Below are 16,387 nucleotides of genomic sequence, written 5' to 3' on the forward strand. Positions count from 1 at the left end.
TGCCATAAAGTTGTGAAAAAAAAAAAAATTGGCCCTGAAGAAACTGTATAGTTGATGACCTGAGCAAATGGAGCTGAATAGGGAGTAATTTTCCACTTTCCTAATTTCATTTCAAAACGGCACAACTTATAGTAATGTCCTAACTATAACTTAGCAACAGAGCAACTTCTACAAATTACTGGCAAAAGAATTTAGAAAATAATTTCTGAATATTCCTATGTCTCCTACACAGAGAAACTTTACTTAAAACTTATACAAGTATTTTAAGTAGAGATTAAAGTTGATTTCACATAGAAAGAAAAAAAAAGTCAGTTATAACTTTGTCTTTCCTCTGTGGTTATCAAGAGTAGTAAGCAGAGATTGCAGTTAAGAATATTAACATCATATATGCTTTGATGATGCTTTGATTCAGAAAAGAAAGAAAACACATTTTCTAGTGTTTGGCACAATTCAGTCTATTCACTGAGACCATGAAACACAGTTTATCTCCTCAATCTCAGTTTCTTCTTTATGAAGGAGGCAATAGTACTCACTTATGAGAGGGCTGTAAGAGTTCATTGCCGTTATTATTGTTGTTGGCTAAGAGGCAGGTGTAAAGAAATATATCAGTCAAAGCTATAAAATATGGGAGGTCAATGTTTGGTGATTTAGATATATTTCCTCCTATCTTTCTGTCAAATACTACCCACTGAGGTTTTGAATTTTTAGCTTGTATGGTTGTTAAAATATTGAAGTCTAGTATAAACAATTCTATTATAATCCAATCCAGTTCCTATTATCACATGATGAAATAGCATATTTGATGATCGGTATCTGCCGATGGTGCCTAAAAAAAGCATTTGGGTATGAACCCCAATAACACAATCCAGATTTCCCATGCTCACAAGCCAAATAGAGATTTATTCTCTCATCAAGTAGTTCCCTTATCTTCTTTCCCTTATCTTGTACATTTGAGAGCTAAACTCCTTCATGAAGAAATAGGGGGATGGTTTAGTTTGCCCGATTTCTCAATAAGTGAGCAGGATTGCAAAAAGAGGAGGTCTTCATGCTAAACTGCTTCATTCCATTTTGAATCCACATCACTAACTGGATCCTCAGCATTTGAGTGTCAGGCGAAAAGTGATTTACTCAGGCTGCTCTGTCCTAACAAATCCTTGAATTAAAAATCTTGTGGGTGACAACTAACATTTCTTGAGCATTTTTATGGACTCTAAAAGAGAAGAAAATTAAGCACTTTTGAGAGTCTACTATAGGTTGGGTGCTTTTCTAATATCATCTCATTTGAGACTTCCAGTTCAATAACATGAGTATTATTACCCCAATTTTTCAAATGAGGAAACTGCTACTTAGAGAAATGAAAGAAATACTAAACATTGCATAAATAATAATTTTCAGAATGAGGATTGGATTTTACTTCTCTCTCATGCCCAAATTCATCATCTCTCTAAGGCACAATGCTACCTTTTCTTAAGGAAATTACAATTTAAGTTAGTCAAACAACTTACTCTACCTCTGTAAACCTCAGTTACGTCCTTTGGAACATGATGATGGTAGTAGCCCAAAAGACTGGGAAAAAGTAAATGAGGAAACAAACAAGGTTAATGGTACAATGAAAAATGCACATAGAATAGTCAGAAAGAGTAAAGAAATATGGCAAAGAGGAGTGTTTGTGTAGAGATATCATAGGACGCTAGATTTAAGGTGAAGTGGAGCCAAGTTTTTTACACTCTTGAACTTCTTGTACCTTAATATGTTGGCAGTGATGAATGCCTACTAGTTGTTAAGTTCTATATAAAATAGTAGGCAGACATAAAAACTTAAATTAGGCTGTATAATAATGTCTTTTAACAGGATTATTTCTTCAAGGATCTGCAATGATCACTATAGAGCTTATTGCCCAGAATGTGGACTGAGAATTACATATGGGAGTCCTAGTTTTGCTGCTAAATAATAAAGAATAAGCTTTACCTCATAAGGTCTTACTTTCATTATTTTTAAAGTGATGATATTAAAACAGGTAGTTCTTTATTGCTTTGTGATTCTAAGGATGCAATGTGATAAAGCCTTTCAGATCCCCGGTCTTTGGAGGCAGACAAAACTAGCCTAGAGTCCTCTTGCTGCCATGTTTCAGCTCTCTTATCTTAGAAAAAAAAGCCCACCTCTTTCAGCCTCAGTTTCAATAATTGTAGAATGGGAATAATAATAGTTCATTTCTCATAGGTTTGTTGAGAGAATTAACAATAAGGTGAAATTCTAAATGTATATAATGAAAGGCTTGGCATGTAGGTTTGTAAAAGTTCATTGTAATTATAGTAATCAGGCATTCCACAAGGCGGGATCTAAGTGTTGTATCTTTCTAACTTTGAAAAGTAAGTTAGCTATTTGCAGCCTTCTACTCTCTTAAATAAGAGGTTGGGATTACTGTGGACTGCAAAAATGTGTGGCAAACAATATTTTATATTCTTCGTGGATTTCTACCTCCCCTCAATCCCCTAGCATACTCAAATGAAATCATACTTTTTGGGGTCTGTTTGCACTTTGACTATTAAGAACATAAGCTGATTTAGGGCATGCAGTGAAGAGCGCTGAAGGCAGAAAGGACGTGGCAGGACCCCTTTCAACAGCATCACATCTAGGGAAAGGCACATGCTGTGTGTCAGCTCAGCCCACCCCAGGAGAGGAAAAGATTACTAATGGAATAGTAATGTTAAAAAGAATAAAAAGTGAGTCTCTTTTTTTTGAACCGTTAAAACTTCAAAAATACACAAAACCAACTTGAAGCTCAATTAAGGGTTGCTAAAGGGAGAAGAGTACACTGTATCTCCAGCATCTGGACTAGCACTAGTACAAGTAATGCATATCCATCACTGACGGCTTTCTGGGCTATTTCTAATTCAGTCTAATTAGTCATGTCTTCTCCTGCAAGTACAGGAATCAGTCAAAATGTGTGTAACAATTGTGGAACTACCTTTTGGGGAATTCTTCTGCATATCATTTGGAAGACAACCATGAAGTCCTATAAATGAGGGTCCCCATAAACATCAGCCCAGATAATTCAGCTGATGTCAACAAGCAGAGTTTAGATGGGCTGTCACAGATATTGGGGTTGAATATAGCACATGACATCAAAATCATGACTTTATAAGCATTTCCTTCGTTGCATGCAGATTTAATTATCTTGCACCCCAGAGAAGAGCACAATTGGGGCCAATATCATTTCAAAGGAAAGAAAAATGTGTTCCTATTTTTATAGCCTTGTAAAAGCAAGGAAATGTCTGAAGAGAAGAAAAAAATAGTCTTGTAGAAGAATGCAATATGCCCCAAACGAAACTTATTCAAGATGTCAATCCTGGATAGAATTCTACGCTCTCAACATTAGGCAGGCTGGTTAAGCAAAGGCAGGTTCTACACAGACTGTCATCTGAATGTGATATTGATAGATCGTTTTTACAAAGAGGCTGGACTGCAATGAAAAGCCTTGTGAATGTGCTAAGACCATTTTAACAGGTCACTGGAGACCAAAGTGCCTGAAGGAGAGGATCTAAGCCAAGTCCTATGAACAGTTCATAACATATGAATAATGAAGCACTTCAGAAAAAAACTACACACACACACACACACACACACACACAGACACACACACACACACACACACACATATATGATAAAGATATTCCCAAACATATTTCTTGTGTCACTAATATTTTCGAGAACCCTTCTAGCTGCAACCTGATTAGGTGTTTCAGGATATGCAATATGTTTTCTTCGTGACACTCCGATCCAGTTTTTTTGTTTTGTTTAATCACATAGAACAGGTTTCCATTATACTAAAGCAGGCAGAAGTCTTGTCTGAAATAAGCGTGAAACAAAATAATGAATCAACTCAAAGTAGAAACATTCCACACACATACATGTAACTAGAACTGTTGGGGCCTTTTTAGGGCAATGATAAAAGAAGGAATATTAGTTGAAAAAAAATGAGCATCCTTCCAAATGCGCAACCTGCAACATTGCCAACCAATCCCACAAAGAACCTAATTTCAAAACAAAACATAGGACTCAGACCAAAAGGCATTTAGTCATCTCTTGCTCACTCACCTGCCAAGCTACGAGTCTTCTCTAAACTTAAATATTCAATCGCAATTCCTTGAATTTAAATTTAAGGCTTCAAAAATACATTATCATAAATTATAACCTAGTTTACTCAATGAATCACTTAAATCAAGTTTTATAAGAGGAATTTCTTGCTCTCCTTGCCCAGAGATTGTAAGTTCCAGAGAATTTAACTGAAATGGGCCTTACTTAAGTTGCAAGTGATCATTTACATTAAGATGACTCTGTTTAGAGCACACTTAAATAAAATAAAGAAAAGGGCATCATTATTTTTCAAGTATAATCTCCAGCTTTTGTTACTGACATTTGGCTTTTATAGGATCATAGAAAGGAAAAGTAGGAAAAAGTTTGGGTGTCCATACTGCCCACTTTTTTGCATTTAAGTCTTGCTTACTTTATTATTATTTTTTTTTTAAGTAAGACAGAACTTCTATACACCTCTTAGCAAGCCCTTTTAGGGCATTTGAAAACATATTCCTTTGGTAAAACATTCACTAAAGATTAAACATTGCTGTTCATCATCCTTAAAGTAGCCCTCTGCATGATGAGGACTTCATTTTATCCATGTATGGGCCGTTTTCCAGTTGCCAAGTCATATTCTTATACATCTAATTTGATCTTCGCAAAATTCTTGTGAGGTAAACAGGGCAGTTAAAAGTTCACAGGCAAGGGCAAGGTTTATATTTTGCACTGCTGATGCTAAACACAATAGAATGTGCATTCTGGTATTTCTCGGATAAATGGTTGAAGTAGTACCTTTCAAACAATAAGAAAACCAAGGCTCACTGAGATTCAGTGACATCCCCAAGATCTACTTGTTGAAATATTACCATTAAGGCTGGCTTTAAGGAATTCTGTTTATTACTCCTGAGTTCTGTGCACCAACTAACTTATTAGGTCTTCCCACATACTACACCAACTACTTCCCAATATTTATTCTCAATCTTAAAAAGAAAGAAAGAAAGAAAGAAAGAAAAACTAAGAAGCAGAATAAAGAAGAAAAAACTGATTTACTTTTTTATTTTGAAATCTCAACACTGAATGTATTTTAAGGACAAAACTATATTAAAATAATGGAATACTCACCATGTGTTCTTTTCAGAGAATTCATTCTTCAAAGGATAAAACATCGGCTCAAGAACGATGATTATGTCTTAAGTATTCTACTTGAACTATCCGTTGGTGGGTAATAGAAGTTTTCATATTTATAAGATGCTTATTTTACTCAGCTCCTTCACATATATTACCACTTCCTTCATCCACATAGAAGAAGCATTTATTCCCATTGTGTAGATAAGGAAATGGTAAGAGGTTGAGTGATTGTCTTGAGGTCGTATGTCTTAATCTCAGGTTTTCTGTCTCCAAGGCATGTTGTCTGACACTGGAAACTGATCCATTGTGACTCCTGTTTTGAATGATGACTTTTTTATCCTTGTTTCACTTGGTTAACTATAATTCTTCTTTTAGTGGGAAATTTAAGGGTGAAAAGACACTTGCCAAAGAGCATAGGGGAATGCAGAATATGACCTTATGAAACTAAACAGTGTTGATCTGTATATTGCACTCTTTGTGGAGTTCTGGAATAATTATTGGAGTGGGTGAACAGCCAGGGAGGAGTGAGTAGACAAGAGCTTCCAGAGGTCCTTCTAACTACAATATCTCTTCTTATATATTTGAGTAATTAGAAATGAATTTGGGTTACCAAACTCCTCTTTTTTTAGAGCAAATATCCTAGGAAGATCAAATCTGTAAGTCATAGTGACATTTATTTCAACGATCACATGAATATTGGGCAGAAAAGAGGTAATTCAGGAAATAGGAGTTTTGTTGGGTATCGAGGAAAGGGAGAATCTGGGTACACTAAGCGCCCAGTGGGAAGAGAAGAACTTTGTACAGCTAGAAAGCATTAGAGGGGCTCTGGATATTTGGAAAGTAGAAGGCAGAGCAGGAGGTGAACAGATAGTTCTATACTAGAGGCAAGTTATGCCCCTGGGCCCTGGATAGCAGCCATGTGTTACCGGAAATTATCTTGTGCACATGGCTGTTACTTCAGGTATCTGAATACCAAATAATTTTTAAAGCTACAAATATAAGCCTCCATAAGGAGACTCTGTCTCTGCAGTTTGTCCTAGCTTAATCTTCTATAAGGCACTTCTTCATCAAAACCAGTATTATCCTAATCAGTTGCTATGATGTACACACACACACTAATGAGAAAGATGAGAAGGAAGAGCTAAGTTCCTGACCCTTGCCTATTCTAATTTTAAAAGATCTAACACCCCTTCTCTTAAGATTCTTTCCTATTTGTCTTCCTCAACTTCCCTTCTCATTCATCCATTCAACTAATATTTTCTATGCTCAAATTATCTGCAAAGCATTGTGCTGAATTTTAGAGATTTTGAAATGAACCAACAGACTCCTGCATCAAGGAGCTCAAATTCCAGTGTGGTGCTATAAGAGGAATATACACAGGATGATGGTATGGGAGTAAGAAAAGTGTAGCCTGGAATTTTACTTAGCCTGGAATGTTAGGAAACTTTTAGGAAGTCATGTCAGTTGAGGTGTTTTGTTTGTTTGTTTTGTTTTGTTTTCAGGTATGATGTCTGCAAGTTATAAGCTCAGGTATTTCTGAGGCTCTGTTTAAGTCCTGGCTAAATCTAAATTCTCTCTATGAAAAATGTTCTACAGAGGCTGATAAATCCAACTATTATTTAGTCAATGAGGTTTAGCTATCAAATCACTACAGCATTTTAGGGAGGTCTGCAGCTATTTTTCTCAATGGATACGCCTATGATGAAGGTACATGGTCAGTTAGTCAATAGCAGTCAACACATCTTTCTAGCAAAAAAGAAAAAAACATGCAAGTCTTTTAAAGTTGAATTATCCAAATTTTTAGATGTTGTTAGCTCTCATATTTTAAATTCACTAAAATATGTATTTATCACTCCATCTGACCCTTGCAGTTCTTTATCTAGTAAGTATATAAACAGTAAGCTATACATAATGACTTGGTGGATAGAAGGCCAAAGCATGATCTTACTGATTTTGTTTTTCTTACAAGTCCAGATCTTGATAGATGAGTAAACTAAGATCTGCTTTACATGCTCAGTTTCAGGCTAGTTAATAGTTGAAAGATTTTTCAATGTGGTTGCTCAAAAATACTTTTATATTTTCCAATTATGTTTGTAAAATACTATTTGTAAATTACTGTAATTTCAATGTATTATTTATATATGACATTATCATGCTTTGTGGTGTGGTCACTTTATTAGGTTTAGAAACTATCAGCTTATGTCTAAGAATTACTTAGATACATAACGCAAACTTAACCTCCCAGGTTATTTTCTTGTAGAAATTGGGGGGTGGGCAGGGGGACAATGCTGAATTGTTTTGATGTTATTAGTTCAGTAAAGACAAAAAAAGGTGGTGATCTTTTGAGTTTGTAGCAACAATGGTGACAGAACACATGATGGAATGAGAGAGGCCCAGGAGGGTACTGAATGTTTGCCAGCCCCAACAAATGTGTGTAACAGGCTCTAAATTTAAAAGGAAAATAAAAACTTCCTAGGTGACTAATGTGGTCATCATGAACAATTAGAGCAGGTTAACAAGCTGGAGTGTACATACTTATTCAACTAGTAGAAATCAGTCACTGGGGCTTTCAAAAGATAAGAGAAACTATCGACAGTCTTGAGAAGAGCAGCTGAAATTACACAGTCTCTCCACGCTCTTTACACATTTGTCACTGATGGATGTAAATATTTATGGCTCAGATGACAAATGACTTACCTTATTTGGTGATTTGAGGCTCTGGTGCAATTCCAGGGTCACCAGAATGGTGTTAAGTTTCTGCTGAGATCTGGGCTGGATTAAGCCAAGGGAGTTGTAGCAGCTGCAAATGAAAATGTGTTATAACCCATTTCTCCCCCATAATCCTCCTACTCTCACACATGTCCCCAAACCAATCCCCCACCATCACCAGAAAAAAAAATAATTAAGAAAATCTGTGCCTTGTGTTGTAAGGAGAAAATCTTTTCAATAGCTGGAATTTAGGAAAATGTGGAGTGCAGAGAGGGAACTAAACTATGCACGTTCAGAGTACATAAAATTAAAACACACCAGCCTCATCTGTTGAACAGCATGGTGCTCTGGCAGTTCATAAGCAAATGTTTAATAATATTTATAGTTCAGCTAAATAAGGAATTAATAAAGAAAAAAGTGGGTCGTCTTGGATGAGATCAACTTGGTATGCTCTCCCAGATGCTGATCCTAGGATTAGGCAGCATAGAATCACCTGCAGTCCCCAAAGAATACAAATGTCTCTGTGTAGAAGATCAGCTCAGGGAAGTGCCTTTAAAGAGGTATTCTTTACCTGCTCTTCTAAACGTTGACAAATATTCTGTGCTACTGGTAAGGGAGACAGTGGTTTTTCTTCTGTTCTCAAACTGTGATGCTTGGTTGCAACCACAAGAATGCTAAGAAAAATGAATTTAAAGTGAACTTTCTTTTAGAGGTAGAATTTATACCAAATAGTTTATAATTACAGAATATTAGAGACCTTTTTATCCTGTATCTGGGTCTTCAAACTGCTTTCCTTGAAGCTATTAAAACCATAAGTAGATTATAAACCCTGAAGTTAACTACACTGCTATCCATCTATACTGTCAGAACATTGGCTCCAGCTTTAGGGGAGAAAGAGACTTCTGCTGAGTTGGACTCCAAGTGGAGTCAATTATTTGCTTGTAGAATTCTTCAGTCGATGCATTAAGCAATGGATGACTGTCTTTCTAAATCAAGGCCAGATCATTTAAAATTAGAGATGCCACAGGAGAACTCTTAACCTTGATCTAATTTCTCAATCTCAGAATCAGTTGAGCTTCTGGGATTAAAAAATGTATGACCTATCTATAGAATTTCACTAAGCCAAATAAAATTTGATAAAGTTAGTAATTTTAATAAGAATTAACATATAGACACATTGGTTTTGTTGGGTGATTTTGGAGTGCCCAGTTTATTCACCTTTGCCTTTAGATATGTTCTCTGCATTTCTTTATCTCAAGCTCTAGAATCAATCCAGGCCCCCAAAATGGATGATTTAAGAGATTCTAAATCACTGATTAAATATGATCAGCCTTATGTATGGTTCTACTCAGGTCTTAAGTGCCCTAATATTTTGGTGATTCAGCATTTGATTGTTTTCTTGGGAGTAAATTCCAATTATGTGGCCTAAAAATATACACCAGGAATAGATATTCTACCACTAAATCCCAATCCCCATTTAGGAAATCATATTTCCCTTTTTGCACCTCCCACTAGCTGTCATCGACCTACAGAGTTACAGATTGTTTTTTATGTAACCACTTGATGACCTAAATCTTTAATTTGCTTGGAAACTTTTGATAAAATACTCCCCAGGTAGCCCTAAATAATCTGCTACTTAACTTTTCCCCATATTTTAACATCTGTCCTTTTCCTGACCTTATGATTCCGAGTGGCATAGATTTAGATCTCTTTTTCAATCTGTACCATACTTTACCAAGTCTTCTTTCAAGCCAGAAACTGCCGAACTCATCTAGGTGACTATGGATGGAAAAGAGTTGACAATAAATCTGGCCTAGGATTATAAATGTGTCTTGGTTTTTCATGAAAAGTGGTTCTATCCCTCATTTAGAGAATACAACATGATTAAGGCATGGCTCTGTCTATTAAGAGGTTTTATTAACACATCTCTTCTGAATGGCCCAATTTCCTTACAATTATAATCAAAACTTCTGAATGGGGAAGACCACTATTGTGATCGTATATGTAATGGAAAAAGATCTGTGTTCATCTCCCCCTAGATCTGTGATGTTGAGTGACTTTTATAAAGAAGAAATCATCTCATACTTGTAAATTAGACACAAATCTAAAGTGTTCTGAAATTCCATTTCTCACCTGTGAAATTCACAGAAAAGATAGTCACATATTCTGTTACACAAAATCAATTCTTTATAAAACTTAAAAACCACACTAAAATTATCACATAAAAAGATTGATTCAAATATATATAGGCTTGTGTGTGTGTATGTGTATATATATATATCCCTATTTACAATTAACAATCTAAGTAATTTTATAACAAAACTAAGATGCCATCACCTTTCCCCATGGCAACAATTAGTTCATATGAGCTCATAGAACTTTTGCCATATTTCTCTTTACAAAAAAAATTCGAGCAAGCAGATTTTACATGTTTTTACTTACCTCCAGTGGGCAGATCAGTTGATAGTATCAATCAGAGAAGATTATTATCCAAGGTCAAGGACCTTGCATTCTTATCCCTGAATGGCCTGATTATGTGGGAAGTATAAAACCTCCATTTCCACTCATAAATAATTCCTAAGGAAAAAAAGAAAAGCAATAGCTTGATAAGACTAAAAGAATTGTGAGGGAAGCCACCTTTAAACCTGTCCACCATTTTTCATAGCACAGATCCTTATTCTCCCCTTCCCCATATCCAATCCCTACCTTTGCTACAGATTTGATCAAGCACAAAGGAGAAACAGATTCAAGTTCAATTGGCCTACCCTGGTTGAAAATGATCTGGGGTAAAAAAGAGGTCAGGACTAGCAAAGTTCTCCTCATTAAAAAGACGTAATGAGCAGAGCATAAACACTCTGTGATCACTAAAAGCATAGAATGATATTCACATCAATAGGACCTTAGCATAAATAAAAGAGTTTCATTAAACGAAAATGAAAAAGTTCAGTGACCCTTACCACATTCAAGGATATTAGCAGAATTTAGCAGAAAGAAGCAAAAATATACACATTAAGAGACTGTTTTCAAGATTCCTTTCTTGCAATTATGGCAATTACAGGTAGGATCTGGAAGGAAGGGCAGTACATTTTGCCACCCAGGCAAGATTCATCCCATTGGTCACCTCTTTGCCCCATCTCCGAAATGTCCTCTTCGATTTTTAAAATGAAAAAAGGTATGTTTCTCCCTTGCTTATATCTATCAAACCTAATTTTCAGAACTTTAGTATCCTGTTGCTGTGCTTGACTAAATGGAGTCTTAACCTCTTTTATCTTTTTGGAATTATATCATCTGGCCAGACAATTCTGTTTCTGCCTGGAGTCTTGGTGACTGGCTCATTCTTTGTATTTTTTTTTCATTAACCTTTTACCATCATCAATATTGGCAGGAGAATGTGCTTATAACAGAACAAGTACATTTAAAATTGTGAAATATATTTATTTTTCTCTTAAGTTCAAACTTCATGATTCTGGGAAAGAACATGAGCTGTCAGGGAGCCTTGAGCTAAGTGGCTTATGGAGCCAGATATCCTGGCTTCCTTCACACAGAGGCAATGGCCGGAGCAAAAAGGTGGGGAGCATGGTAAGGTGGGGTCTTTCCGAGACATACTCCCAATTGGAGAGAGTGGTTTTTCAATGCATAAGATGTCCTTAGGCATTTAATTTTTGTTGTTATATAAATCTCTGGCAATATAAAGATGACACAGGCATTTTGAGAATTAATATCTTAAAATGTTTCAGACCTAAACCTGAGTGCAGTGATTTAAAAAAGAAATCACCTGACTCTATAGGTGTAAGTTTGTGAACAGTTAAAAGAACAGCCTTAGCTCCTGCTTCATTTTTTCTTTGGAATTTTGCAACTCTGTCACTGAACATCTTGAATTTGTTTTGCATGTCATCAACTGCATGAGATGAAGATTTTTTTATCCTTTATTAACTACACAATCAAAGTCTCAGGCCCTGCATGATTCCCCCAAATTTGTGGCTTTCAGATCAGCAGTGCCCTAGTTCAAGAAGAAAATTGCTTTCAGCCAGTATTATTCAAAGAGTCTTGTTTCCATTTTATCTTTTATTTAACACTGCTGTGTCATCCCAGGGCCTGTTCACAAGGACTCCAATTATTTGACAGGCAGTAGCCAGTGACATTTTTCTCTCTTGTTTTCTGTTAAAAGTTATTTTCATTAGAATATTAGGCACTTGCCTAGTGGTTGGGGCACAAAGATTTCATTGTGAAGCAAATAAATACTAATTTAAAAAAGGTCTCTCTGAAATAAAGAGTTTTGCAGAATTACCTGAAGAATGCCCACAGCCATGGCTTAAGTCAGTCAAATTACCTATGTCTTTATCTCCTGATGACGATAGACCGATAGCAACCTGAAATTCCTACTGTTGAACAAGGACCTTCAGTTACTTCTTGGCAGGAAAGAATAAATAAGCCATGGGGTTTTATTTTCTCTTATGGCCCTGGCTTGCTCAGTCAACCTCAGATAGACACTGGTTATAAAAGCCAACCCAAAATTTGCTTTAAAAACTTACAAGATGATCATTGTATAAGAAAGGGTAATCTTATGTAAAATGTTGAAGCATGTCTCTGCTTTTTCCCCCACCTCTATCCAGGTTTAAACCTTGGTAGTAGTAACATTTTTAAGCCCTTATTGTGAGCCAAACACCACCCTTTATAGTGATCATTTATTCCTTGTCACCATCCCATGCTATAGGCACTGTCATTCCTACCTTACAGATAAAGAAATCGAGGTGTGAGAAGTTAAGTGGCTTGCACAAGCTCACACACAGAGTAGTGGGTGAACTCAGGCTGAGAACCCAGAAAGTCAAGACCACAAAATCTTTGTTCATGGATACTTTGCTTCACTGTGTTTTATACTTATCCTCATCTATTTATCTAACCTTCTACTTACGCCTTTGTGAAATGTGTGATCATGGTAGAAAATATCAATAACATAAAGAAAGAAAAATAAAATCTTTGCAGAATTCCCTCACTTAATATCTCATTTATTCTCTTCTAGAATTTGCATTTTCTTTCTCTCATTCACTCTGTCATTTAATATCCTGCTTTTTAATTTTACATTTTATCACAAGCCGTTTATGTCATTAAATATAGTATTCTTCAGAAAACCGATCTTAATGGTTCCATAATATTCCATTAAGTAGCCATATTTGACATATATTTTACGTAGAGAAATAAGATCTTTTCCTTTTGGGAAGCACTCGTTTCTTGTTCATGTTCCTGTCCCATGGACTCCAGGTGTGAGCACATAACTCAGGCCTGGTCAGTTCAAGTGTCACATAATTTAGCCATTTGATTGATTGATTGATTGATTGATTTTTGGAGATGAGTGTCTAACTCAAAGTGCTTCAATGTGAACCCTCAAAAAAACTTGCCAGATCTTCGGTAAAGAGACACTCTTTCTGTTGCTGCTTCTAAGTTGATAAGCCTCATTCCTTGTGAGAGGCTGTGTGAGAAGGGAGTTAACAACAAGGAAAGCCAATTGAAGTATTAAGAGCTAGATTCCTCACTGCGTTGCTGGACACCTAGATCAAGCCTTGCCTGATGGTGGTGTATCCCTTAAGACAATAAAATTCTTTTTTTCATAAACAGCAAATGCAAAGTCCATGAAGTAGATGGATGCTTTAATGGTTGGGGAATAGCAGAGAAGCCAGGATGGTGTGTCAGGCAAGGAGAATAGGAGGAAGTAAATACAGAGAGACAGCACAGGGCTAAATCATACAGGTCCTTAAGGTTTTTATAAGAAATTTGGCTCTACACCAAATGAGAGAGAAGTTAGCCATTAGAGGGTTCATGCAGAGAAATGGCATAACTCGGCGCATGTTTAAAAAGGTAACTGATCGTTTTGTTGGGAATATTTTGGGGAGGCAGTGCAGAGAGATGAATAGAAAGCTATTGAACAATCAGAAGAAAGACCTTTTATCCTAACACCTTTTATCAAGGTGGCAGCCCGGATGCAGTGAGAAGTGGTCACATCCTGGGAATATTTTGAAGATAAAATCAATAGAATTTGCTGAGAGTTAAAATATGGTATGAAAGAAAGACAGAAGGGTCAAGGATGACTCCCAGGTTTTTACCATTAGCAATTGAAGAATGAGCTGTCATCTGCTGAGATGGAGGAATACTACAGGAAAAACAGATTTTAAGGAAGGAGGAAAACCAATAGTGCTGTTTGGGACTTGTTAAGTTTGAGATTCCTTTTAGGTGCCTGTGTGAAGATGTTGAAATCTTTGTTAGATGTCCAAGTGGATATGTTAGTCTGGACTTTAAAACAGAAATCCAGGCTAGAGATGTGAAGTTTGAAAATGTCAGGAAAGAAATGTTATTTAAATCCTTGAGACTAGAGAGTGAAACAGAGAAGAGGCCCCAGGACTGAGGCCTGTGTCGTTCTAGCAATTATAGTTTGGGCAGATAAAGGAGAACCAGAAAAGAAGACTGGGAAGAAGCAGCCAGGGAAGTAAGAAAGCAAACTGAGAAAGAGTAATGAATTGAAGAGAAGAGTATAAATGAGTCGTCATGGACCGACTGGCTATGTTGCTCCACTCAAATTCATATGTTGAAATCTTAACTCCCAGTGTAATAAGATTCAAACGAGAGACCTTTGGGAAGTAATTAGAGTTACATTAGGTCTTGAAGGTAAGGCCCTCATAGTGATATTAAGGGATCTCCAAAAAGAAGAGGAGACTCAAGATCTAGCCCTCTGCTCTCTCCCATTTGAGGACACGAGGAGTGGATGGCCATCTGCAAACCAGCAAGCAGGCCCTCACCCGACACTGGGTCTCCTGGCTCCTTAAGCTTGGACTTCCCAATCTCCACAACTGTGAGAAATACATTTCTGTTGTTTAAGCCACCCAGTCCATGGTATTCTGCTATTGCAGCCCCAAATGACAAATGTACTAGTGGAGAAAGTTTACCAAGAAAAAAGGAGTGATCACCTGTGTCAAATAGAATAAGTACTTGAATAATAATAATGAGAAAGAGTAAAAGTGAGAGTGTTAATTGTAGAAACAGGCCATATGACCAGGGTAGTCTCACAGGGTCCCATGCTTGGAGTTATGCTCTGTGGTGACTATCTTGAATTTTTTAAATTTCATTTTACTGTGGTAGAAACACTTAAAATGAGATCTACCCTCTTAAAACATTTTTAAGTGTACAATACAGTATTGTTAACTAAAGGTACAAAGCTGTACAGCAGATCTCTAGAGCTTATTCATCTTGTAATTGGAACTTTATGTTAGTTGATTAGCAACTCTTCACTTTCCCCTCCCCTCGGGCCCTGGCAACCACGATCTACTCTTTGATTCTGTGAATGTGACTACCTTAGATATCTTATATAACTGGAATTACACATTATCTGTCATTCTGTAACTGGCTAATTTCATTTAGCACAATGACCTCAAGATTCACCCAAATTGTTGCAAAATTTTCCTCTTTTTTAAAGCTGAGATGCTCAAAGTCGCTAATCAAAATGCAAATCAAAGTCACCTTGAAATTCTTAATAATTTTATATTTGAGTTTGTGTTTTGTAAGTGAAGTTCAAGGGGATATTAGACAAGTAATTGGGGCTAGGAGCCTCAGTTTACATGTGGTTTGCCTCTCTCAGCTTCTCTGCCTCCTTGTGAAGGGTTCTCAGCTGTTATTCCCCTGTCCCCTGCCTCCAGAAGGGTCCTGAGTACAGATATAGGGAAGGTGGAAGTCAGGCATGTGCCCTGCATATTGAGTCTCAGGATGGAGCCTTGAACACCTGCAAGGGTCTTCACTTACCTGTGAGTATCCCTATGATGCCTATGTCCAAGCAAGGTGATGTTAAATGGCAAATAAGAAAGCATTATGAGTGTTGCACCTCTTTTAGAATTTGTCTAGCAGGTTTTCAATTTTTGCTGAAAACACCCACAAAAGAAAAAAAAAAATAAAGCTTTATGACAGATTAAGAGAGATACCTAGGATTAGAAAAGGATCTTTTCCTGCTTTGTGAATAAACGGTCCTACAATTTCCTCTTCTACCAAGCCCTGTTGTATAAATTATATGGCCAGCCTTAAACAGAATGTTTAGAAAGTTCTTGTTTAAGGAATGAGTGCACAGTTAGGACATAGAAAGGGCAAGAATAAACTACTTTCGTGTAAAGAAGGACTTTGAAGAGAGACTAGAATTATTGTATACTTTTGAATGCTTCTTTGTTGGGGGAGGATGGATTCATCGGAGCATTTTTGAATGTCAGTGCACAAGAGGCGGTGCAGAGAGAAATGCTGATAGGGAAGAAACAGATGATGGAGCAAAGCACCAGGGAGGAAAGAGAAGAAGGAAGGGACTCACCACATCGGAGTCCTCAGGCAGAATCGTGAGCATATTTAACTGAAATAAGTAGCCGGTGAAGAGATTGGTTGGGCATCTTTCATCAGGAAGTATGAGCATTTCCTGTGGGGGGGCTTGACCAACTGGAACCAGGGAACA

The 16,387-nt window shown here is 36.8% G+C and overlaps 1 non-coding gene across 1 annotated transcript; it reads left to right on the plus strand.

The window, feature by feature from the left end:
- Positions 1-15,767: 15,767 nt before the first annotated feature.
- LOC134385350 (U7 small nuclear RNA) lies at positions 15,768-15,829 on the plus strand. Its single transcript, XR_010024331.1, has one exon. It is a non-coding gene; the product is annotated as a U7 small nuclear RNA (small nuclear RNA).
- The last annotated feature ends 558 nt before the right edge of the window (positions 15,830-16,387 follow it).

Source organism: Cynocephalus volans, chromosome 8 (genome assembly GCF_027409185.1).
Source record: "Cynocephalus volans isolate mCynVol1 chromosome 8, mCynVol1.pri, whole genome shotgun sequence".
NCBI lineage: Eukaryota > Metazoa > Chordata > Mammalia > Dermoptera > Cynocephalidae > Cynocephalus > Cynocephalus volans.